Source organism: Nelusetta ayraudi, unplaced genomic scaffold (assembly GCF_046127955.1).
Source record: "Nelusetta ayraudi isolate G7.1 ecotype Tasmania unplaced genomic scaffold, CSIRO-AGI_Nayr_v1 ptg000084l, whole genome shotgun sequence".
NCBI classification, from domain to species: Eukaryota; Metazoa; Chordata; class Actinopteri; order Tetraodontiformes; family Monacanthidae; genus Nelusetta; species Nelusetta ayraudi.
In genome coordinates this window covers 4,990,237-5,000,097 of record NW_027466134.1, presented here as the reverse complement: position 1 = coordinate 5,000,097, position 9,861 = coordinate 4,990,237, and positions in this window count along the sequence as shown.

Sequence of the window (9,861 nt, the reverse complement as noted above, 5' to 3'; positions counted from 1 at the left end):
TCTCTCTCCCCTCTCTTCAGCTCTCTCTCTCTCTCTCCCCCCTGTCTTCAGCTCTCTCTCACACACACACTCTCTCTCTCTCTCTCTCTCTCTCTCTCTCTCTCTCCTCCAGACCCCCTGTCGTCCCTCGGTAAAAAAAAAAAAAAAAAAAAAAAAGGGGTGGTGGGGGGGTGGTGATGTTAATCCGGGTCTCTTTCAGACTCGCCAGGGAGACGGACGGAGGTTCGTCACACACCTGAGCTCGAGCTCCATCACGCTGCTTTTTTTCCATTTCATTTTTTTTTATTTTTCATTTTATTATTATTATATTATTTTTTTAATCTTACCTCCGGTTTTACTTTGACTCGCGCGCGTCTTTTGAAATGCAAAGCTCTCACCACATCACATCGCTCGCTCTCTCTCTCGCTCTCTCACACACACACACACACACACACACACACACACCACCTCAAACCCACATAAATGGTGCATCACATTTTTTTCATTTTTTAGGGGGGATGATGCACGTCATCATCCTTACATTTCCCCGCGCGCTATTTTTAGACCCTTCTTGCCTCCAACACGCCCCCCCCCCCCCCACACACACACACACACACACAGACCCCAAACCATCCCATCCACCCTGCGCAAAGAACGAGTGCTTGACTCCGCTAATCGCGTGTTTTATTCGAGCAGCGAGAAAAACCCGATTGTTGCTGCAACATCGAAGCGCAGCAGCAGCAGCAGCAGCAGTAGCAGCAGGTCTATTTTTAGCTGAGAAACTACATCAGCTGTGTGTGTGTGTGTGTGTGTGTGTGTGTGTGTGTGTGTGTGTGTGTGTGTGTGTGTGTGTGTGTGTGCCTAAACCGGCGCAACATGCCGCGCAAATAAAGGGAGAAGGACGCGCGCCGCATGGCAGGCAGACAGGTTTACACTACGCGCGTGTGTGTGTGTGTGTTAGAAGATAGGTGTATTATTGTTTGTGTGTTTTTAATCAAGATGAATCACACGCAAACTCTGCAAATAATAATAATTAAAAAAAAAAAGAAAGAAAGAAAGAAACTCGCGTGGTTTCTACAATCAATGATTATCGATGAGCGATTAATCGCGATTAATTTATGTCTGAATAAGAAGGCGCCAGCTCGGGAGCTGCATTAGGAGGAGTACAAGCCCCTGGTGGTGGTGGTGGTGGTGGTGGTCGGGGTTGTGTTATGTAAGGCTGTAGCAGTACCAATGTTGCCTTTTATGAATGTTTTTGTAACTACTGTCGAGTTTGTTTTTGTAGTGTTTTTTTTAGTGCTGCGACAGTGTAGTTTCCCAATTTGGGATCAATAAAGAACATCTATCTATCTATTTATCTATCTATCTATTTTAAAGTGATACGACACTAACAGTAAGTGTGCAGCGTTTCAAATGTTGTGTGTTTGTTCACGAGGGTCGTCTGCATTTGCGCTTGTCTGGACATTGATTGGTTGAACGATTTCCGCAGCGTCGTGACCTTTTTCAGGTCACTATTGACAGACACAGAAAAGGGTCCTTCAACAGAAAAGATGCATAGTTTTATGAAACAGGGAGAACGACTGAAAGATTAAATAATACATTTTTTTGTGCATATGTAAAATAGTTCCAATGTCTTCATTTCAATTTCCTTTTTCGTGTCATTTCCGAGTTCCTGTGATATTATAAACTTGAAAAAAACAAATCCGTTTTTTTTTGTTTTTCTTCTCTTTGTACAGGTCATGAACACACAATAAGTTCAAGAACTACCAGACACTGAAAGTTGAGGTTATCCTGAAAAAAAAAGAGCTTAAACACTCACACATGGCACATTTTTTTTGACAATTCCACAGCCATAAAATGAAAATATGTCTTGGTGGCGCATGGATTATTAAGGTAATAAGAGGGTTATTAATTCTTTATTCTTTTCCATTATCAGTTCTTCCCTCACGGTTCTACATCTCCAGCGCACAGCGTGCTGCGTGAAGCGGTTCCGGCCGCTTTTCTTTTGCCGTCACGCCTCCCGTTAGATTGTCAAGATCCCAGCAAAGTCAATGAGCCAATTCAACCTGAGCGCTCAGTGTAAAGGCTCTCCACAACACTCTTTACAATTGCAGTCTAATGACTGCGTGCTCAATGCTCACCAGCGTAGAGTGCCAGTCGATAGGCGGCCCAGTCAAGATAACATCGCTCGACAAGATCAATCTGACCCCCAACTGCATTTGCGCAAAACTGTACAAGTGTCTTACAGCCATGGCAGCATGTGAAGCTGCGTTCACTTTGCAACAGGGACCAAAGGAACTTCAATTGTGAACTGTCATGGTGGTTTGTCAGGCAGCAGCGGTAGCTGTGTTTTCCATGACCTCTAGAATTGTGCAAAATCTATAAAAAAAAATAAATAAAAAAGTATGTCAATAAAAACCTGCTGATGGATGATGAAGGAACCCTCGTTGACACTGACACTCTAATTTCTAAATGCCAAAAAAACGTTTCCATGACACTTTTGCGATATACCTCTATATGGATACGTGTGAAAAAACCTCCTCATGAGAGCATCAAAACCCATCCTTCCTTCCATCCATCCATCCATCCATCCATCTTCCATACCGCTTCTACCCGAGCTCAGGGTCCTGGGGCTCTGCTGGAGCCTCTCCCAGCTGTCTTAGGGTGAAGGCAGGGTGACACCCTGGACAAGTCGCCAGTTCATCGCAGGGCCACATAGAGACAAAGACTCACATGCACACCTACGGACAATTTAGAGTGTTCAGTTGACCTCACATGCATGTTTATGGAGTGTGGGAGGAAGCCAGAGAACCCGGAGAGAAGCCAGCAGACACAGGGAGAACCCGGAGAGAACCCGGAGAGAAGCCAGCAGACACAGGGAGAACCTGGAGAGAACCCGGAGAGAAGCCAGCAGACACAGGGAGAACCAGGAGAGAACCCGGAGAGAAGCCAGCAGACACAGGGAGAACCTGGAGAGAACCCGGAGAGAAGCCAGCAGACACAGGGAGAACATGCAGACTCCACACAGAAAGGTCCCAGGCCCGGAATCGAACCCACGACCTTCTTGTTGTGAGGCGGCAGCGCTGACCACTGATGTGTTTCCATCAGCAGTTTTATATCGCGATGTTTATGTTTTGCCCAATTCTAGGGGTGATGGAAGCGCAGCTACGAAGACATAAACCTGGATTCATATTGTTTACAGGGAAAATGTGAACGTCAATGTTTTTGCACTATTGCAGTGATATTAGTTTTTTTTTATTCTGACTTGCTGGAAGGATGTGGTTTCCATCCGTATGGATGAATAAAGTGTCCTTATTAAACAGCTGTTTCCTATGAAATGAACCGGGCGCTCTCCCAACCTGCCTTCTCTTTCCAACAACTTTACTGTGGGCTCTTCAGCTGAGGGACACGTGAAATTCTATTTTCAGCTACGGGAATCATTTCATCTCGCGTCCCATTTGCAATTGCGATTGATTGACTTCATCGTCTTAATGGTAATCAACGCAGCTGATTGCCCTTCAGAGTCACATGTCTGTGACTGCCTGTCGCTTCACGCTCGCTCCGGAGGGATCCCTTGCTTTTCCTCTCTGATTGTGCAAAGCGCTTGGAGACACCTTTTGGGGTGTGATTCCGTACTTCATGAATCAAAGTCCATTCAATCCCCGATTGACAATCTTCAGTTTTCCTGGTCGAGCGTTGCTAACTGAATTGTGTGTCAGACAGACAGACAGACTGAAGAGAACGTCTAAAAGAATTCCTACAAAACGGAGGCAACTATCAGCTTGATGGCACGAATACGATCTTTGTTTTGTTTTTTTTTGCTGTGTTAGAGGTCAAAGTTCATCACCTCTGTTGCAGGTTTGCCTTTGCTATTTTTAGCGACGGCTCAACTTTGACGGACAAGATCATCGATCAAAAACAAAATGAATGCTCGACACGGCTGTAGTTCAAAACCACCACTATAATGAACTGAAGGATGGTGTGTGTGTTTCGGTGTGTGTGTGTGTGTGTGTGTATATGAATAAATGAACATTCACTATTTGAAGTTGTTTATTTATAGCGTAACCCCCCCCCCCATGATGTGATTGCGGCGTGCTGGAAAAATGACGCAGCAGTCCAACAGTTTGTTCTCTGGCTCTATTTTGCTCTCCAGAAGTAAGTGACATCTGGAGAATTCTTTGCTCCGTCCCTCCCAAAACCCCGCCCCCACCCCCCCCCCAGAACGCCCGACAGTCCCCCAGTTGCCATGACAACAGAGGCGGAAAGGGAAGGCTCGCAGTTGTGACTGATATGCTGCCGAGGTGTCTCTGAGTTTGACACCAGGAGTCTCTCTCTCTCTCTCTCTCTCTCTCTCTCTCTCTCTCTCTCTCTCTCTCTCTCTCTCTCTCTCTCTCTCTCTCTGCCTCTCTCTCTCTCTCTCTAACTTCCTTGCAGGTGATTTGATGTGATGACTGCAGTTGCTGTGTTTGTATCTCTGCCTGCCCCCGCTGGATCATTGTGCTCGCTGACATTTCTTCAAATTAAGGTTCTGATATGAAGGCCGGCCCGGTGCAGATGAAAGCTCCAAAGGTTAGCCCAGGCGTGGGCAAACTGCGGCCCGGGGTCCATATGCGGCCCGTTAATCTTTCTAATCCGGCCCGCCAAACTTAAAGAAATAATATAATCGGTCACTAACAAAAAAGGTGTATTTCCTCTTCATTTCTGAGTGTGTGTGTGTGTGTGTGTTGTTGTTTGTTTGGGAGGTGTGGGGGGTGGTACCCATGAATTTGTGACAAACTTTTCTCTACTGTGAAGTTTATCACAAACAGAAGAATAATTTCACTGTAACCTTTGTCAGCATTTTGCTGGTTAAAAATGTTTCCTCACATTTTAATCGGAGTTATTTTTAGCGCCTCTGTGTGTGTGTGTGTGTGTGCGTGCGTGCGTGCATATAAATATGGCAATTAAAAAAACTGGTGATGGAAACAGCTAAACTTGGGAAAAAAAAAATCTCAAATATTTTTATATTTTTTGCCAAAAATCTTTTTTTTTAACCTTAACTTGGTGTCAAGAAAAAAATGAACACATATCGGTTGAAAGGTCCAAAAAAGAAAAAACAAAACAGATGGAAAAGTTTCTCACGTGTCTTCCTCATGCGACAGATCAGCGACTGCACGGCTGAATCGACACTGACAGCTGAGGTGATGAGAAGATGAGAAGATGAGAAGATGAGATTAGAAAGCAGAACGAGGCTCATCAGCAGCTGCTTTCTCAATCTGCAATCTACCACAGAAGTCTTTCATGTCTCTGCAGCATTAAAAAAAATTATGAACACAATTTAATGGATGGCGGGTGAACGCATCTGTGTGCTACATTTACACAGAACGTCCAACAAAAACAAAAAACAACCTAATGGCAAATAGTTCCCAGTGGAGCAGCAGCTGTTGATTGACCCGATGACTTTGTGCAAGTCATTAAAGAGTTTGAGAGGCCACAGTGGACTGCAGAGTGGGATTAGGCTCCTCCTGGGGGAATACGGCAACAAGACAAGACAAAGATAAATGGATGTTGTTCACGCTCTTATTGTCTAGGGCAGCGTCGGGCAAAAACTCTCACATCTGGTTTGATGACTCCAGATGTGAGTGTGGAGGTTTGGCCCTGTGATGCAAGCACCCAACCCCAAACCAAACTGTGTGCTGCTCAGTGTTGTAGTGCTGCAGGTTGGTCTTGGTCTCCAGATCTCAAGAGGTATTTTTACTGCGTCTGGTCCCGGTCTGGTCCCGGTCTGGACCGACTGGGTTTTTTTGATCCAGACCAGTCAAGACTCAGCAAGTTGCTGTTATTTTGAAGCAAAGTTGTTGTTGTTGTTAGGTTTTTTTTTAAATGGTTGGCAAAGCAGCAAAATGTTCAAGAAAATGATTAAAAGTCACCTTGCTGAAAAGAGCTGCAATTCTCAATGCTCTCTGGTCTTGGTAATGTCTTGGTTTCGGCTGGTGCGGCCTTGACTCCGACACTAGCGCTGCTGGGTGGTGATGGAGTGCTGAGGCTGCTCCTCTCCTGTGTAATCAGCATCCCTCATGTTGAGCGTTTCTCAGGGATCCCGGCAGCTCAGTGAACAGATTGCTGGCTCAATTGATTCTTCAATAATTTAGAATTTAGCTCAGCGCTCAATTGAGAGTCACAGCATTATGACTTAATGATGAGGTTCAACTGCTCGTTGTCGGAATAAAAATGGTTGTCCAACTGGCAATTTGTGTAGAGGAAATTCGAGCTCAAAGATATAATGAACATATGCTGTGTTTTTATTTTCTTGCAATCTAGCATTGGATTCTTTATTCTTCATTCTTCGTACTTTACTCACGTCCCCATTAGCTTCTACAGCCGTGGTTGCTAATCTTTCTGGGCTCCACATACAATAAAAAACATGACGCAAACGCAAAAACATACATAGTACAAAAACCAAGTGCAAGCGTCATTAAACTCTCAGTGAAAAGCAAAGCGCACTTCTGACTCAAGCCTGCAAATCAAACCACAACTATTTAGTTTGCCCCAACACTGTGCGTCTCATTTGGAAACAATGCTGATTAATCATTAAAACAATTTAACTATAGTGACGTTTGACATTTTTGTCATGTTTGTTGCCACGAACCAAATGTGTCAGTCAAACTAAATGATGAAGGTTTTCTTCTTCTTTTTCTTGAAAGACATTTTTACAACAGAAATTCACTGTATGGAGAAATTATAACCAATCAAATCCTCAACATTCCGTGCGTTCTACTGACTGGGATTGTAGTTTGCTCCTCTTACACTGGTGGTTGATTGTCATCTGGAACAGGTGTGGCGTGGACTTTGCTGCCATCTGGTGGACAGGTGCAGAACTGCAACAGGCTTCAGCCAGTACATTGTTGTGCAGGTGGAAGCAGGTGGAAGCAGGTGGCCGCTCTGATGGAGGTCCTCAGTGTCTATGGTCCAGGCTTGACTTCACTCCCCACCCAACACATCAAACATTCAACAACGGCTTCAGGACACTTTGAAATCACTCACGCAGACATTTCAAAATGATCGGCCTGTGTGTGTGTGTGTGTGTGTGTCTGCGTGCGCGTGTGCGTGTGTGTGTGTGTGTGTATGTGTGTGTGTGTGTGTCACCTTGGAACCAGGTGAGGAAACATGAAAAACAAACCCCTTCCTGCCAAAGAGAGGAAGTGGGGAATTTCACCGGCAGCTGGTTTGATTGGCTGAATTCAAACTGACCGTCTGTTGTGCTGGGGCCCAGTGTGATTGGGTGAAGGCTGACCAGCTGGCCATCAGCCGGGATGAAGCGTGAATTTAAGCTTCGTTCAAATCAGCTTTACCGCCCAGCGCTGCGTCTCTGTTGAAGGACGAGAAGCAGCGCCGGGAAAGCGCGTCTGCGTTGTCATGACATGCAAAGTGCACTCGCAAGGCAGAGCAGCTGCGAAGCGGCCCCATTTGATTACGTTACTGCCACTGGGCAGGAAGCACCGGTGGAAGCGCTGCGTCCGAGCGCCAAATACACAGAGGACGGAGCGCCTCTGTCACGTTAAACGGCGTAACTCGTTTACACGGCGGCCGCTTTGCCGCACGGCAGAAACAAAATGGACAGATTAGCGCGCCGCATCCTGCAAATCCATAAATCTCCCTGTTTATGTAGGGAGCGTTGTTCATGGAAGCCTGCTGCTTTAGCAGCTTCCGCTGTATTTTAAGCATCTCTGGACCCCTCGGGTCTCTCCTGCGACTAATGATCAGCATTTACATAATGAGCTAAATGTTAGCTGCTGCCTTAAACTGCTACTCCTCAGCTGTACAGCCGACCTCAGCAGAGGAAAAACAGAGAAGCATGAGAAAGAGAAAAGCTCGGTGGTGACACGTATTGGGTAAAACAAATGAGGATTTTCATTCATTACTTTAGCGCTGCCGCCTCACAGCAAGAAGGTCATGGGTTCGATTCCGGGCCTGGGACCTTTCTGTGTGGAGTCTGCATGTTCTCCCTGTGGCTTCTCTCTGGGTTCTCCCTGTGTCTGCTGGCTTCTCTCCAGGTTCTCCCTGTGTCTGCTGGGTTCTCCGGCTTCCTCCCACACTCCAGTGAGCTACGCTAGCCCGCACGCCCAAAGCCGGATACCTCGTTCACCTTCTTTACTGGTTGAACTTGGGAAAAAACCTCTCATTCCCCCCCCATTCCACCGTTTGTCTTCCTCAAAGACTGACAGCTTTCCTCGCCCGCTCGCAGTAGACGGTGCATTGTGTTTGCATCTTGCTCGGCTTCACTCCGCCTCAATCTGTCTGCGGCGGTTTATTAATAATCCATCTGTCCATGGTGATGGCTGTTCCTTCGTAAGCATCCTCATCGATAGAAACCCTGCGCTGTTAATTCCTCCGCCACGGAGACCCAGGAGTGGAAAGTGAGCACGAGGAGCCCGGAGCTCTAAATCTAAAGAGTGGGGCCTCTAAATGTAAACAGTGGCACGCAGAGCAGCTTAAGAGGGCTATAAATAGGGCGTCAGAGCAAGAGAGGGAGCAAGCAAGGGAGAGATGGAGCGAGGAAGCTTTGCTTACGGAATAAAAATTGCTCCCGACAGTCGGGGATTAGTGCTTCCCTGGAGGATTTTCACATCCAGAGCTCAATCTAGGGCGATTGGGAAGAGCACCGGCCTCCGTCATCTTAATTCAGTTAAACCCTGCCCAACACAGAGACCCACACACACAAGCGTGTCGTGGCACGGAAACGTTCGGAGCAGCCGCACCAACGTGTTTTACCTTCAGGTGAGTTTGAGAATATGACAGGAGAGGTATTGATGAGAAGCAGAGGGTCACACAGCCGGAGCTGGGGGGGGTTTAAGCTGGTCGGAGCTGGTAGAGGCACTGTTAGGAGGGACACACACACACACACACACACACACACACACACACACACACTCACACACACACACAAACACACACACACACACACACACACACACACACAAGCTCACTCACAGGAGCCCCATTACCAGCTTATTACTCAACACCTGATCCCACTAAGCTTGTTAAACAACAATTCTACCCCCTAACCCCCACCCTCTCTTTCTCACACACACACATACAAGCGCTAAGAATAACTCACAAAAATATCTAAGGAAACATTTTTAATCAGCAAAATGCTGAAAAAGGTTGTTCATAATCTGGTTGATACAGCAAATTTGTGCTGTGTGTGTTGCTCCACAACACACACAGCAAAAATGAAACTATTGTAAAAACCATGAGCTAATTGAAATATATTACTTTGAAAATGTATGTGAGCATATAAAGCACAAAGACGCGTTTCATTCAGACTCATTCAGACTGAACCACTGGCAGCGCTGGTTGACCTCAGACAATTTCCTCAACCCTTCCTGTCAGTGATTAGACTTCAACAAATTCACCAAACACAACACAAGACCAATAAAGCAGCCTGTTATTAATCTCCATACCTTAGGCAACATCAGTAGTCTTTAATAATGTTTCTTTAGCTCCACAAGCACCAAAGTGGGACGAGGTGATGTAGGGCAGTTTCAGTCACAGGATACAGTTGCTGTAAAGTAGGAGAAGAATACAAAAAGGGATGTGAATACAACTGCGAGTGCAGTCCAGAAGATTCCACGTCTCTCACACCATCTGGATCCGGCCTGGAGATTCCAACAACATGGCAGAAAATATCCTCATTGGCAAGACCACAGGGGAAGAGCTGTCTTGACTGATGGATCCATCCTCCAATGGCTCCCTCACTGCTCGGGTCCAAGGCCTCCTCCAGGGCCTGACGAGGGAGACCTGAGCCTGGGGCAGGAGATCATGAATCTCCCACCACCATGCTGAGAAACACCAGAGGAGAAATGGAGAATATGATGGAAGGTAGAATACTGTGTGTACTGT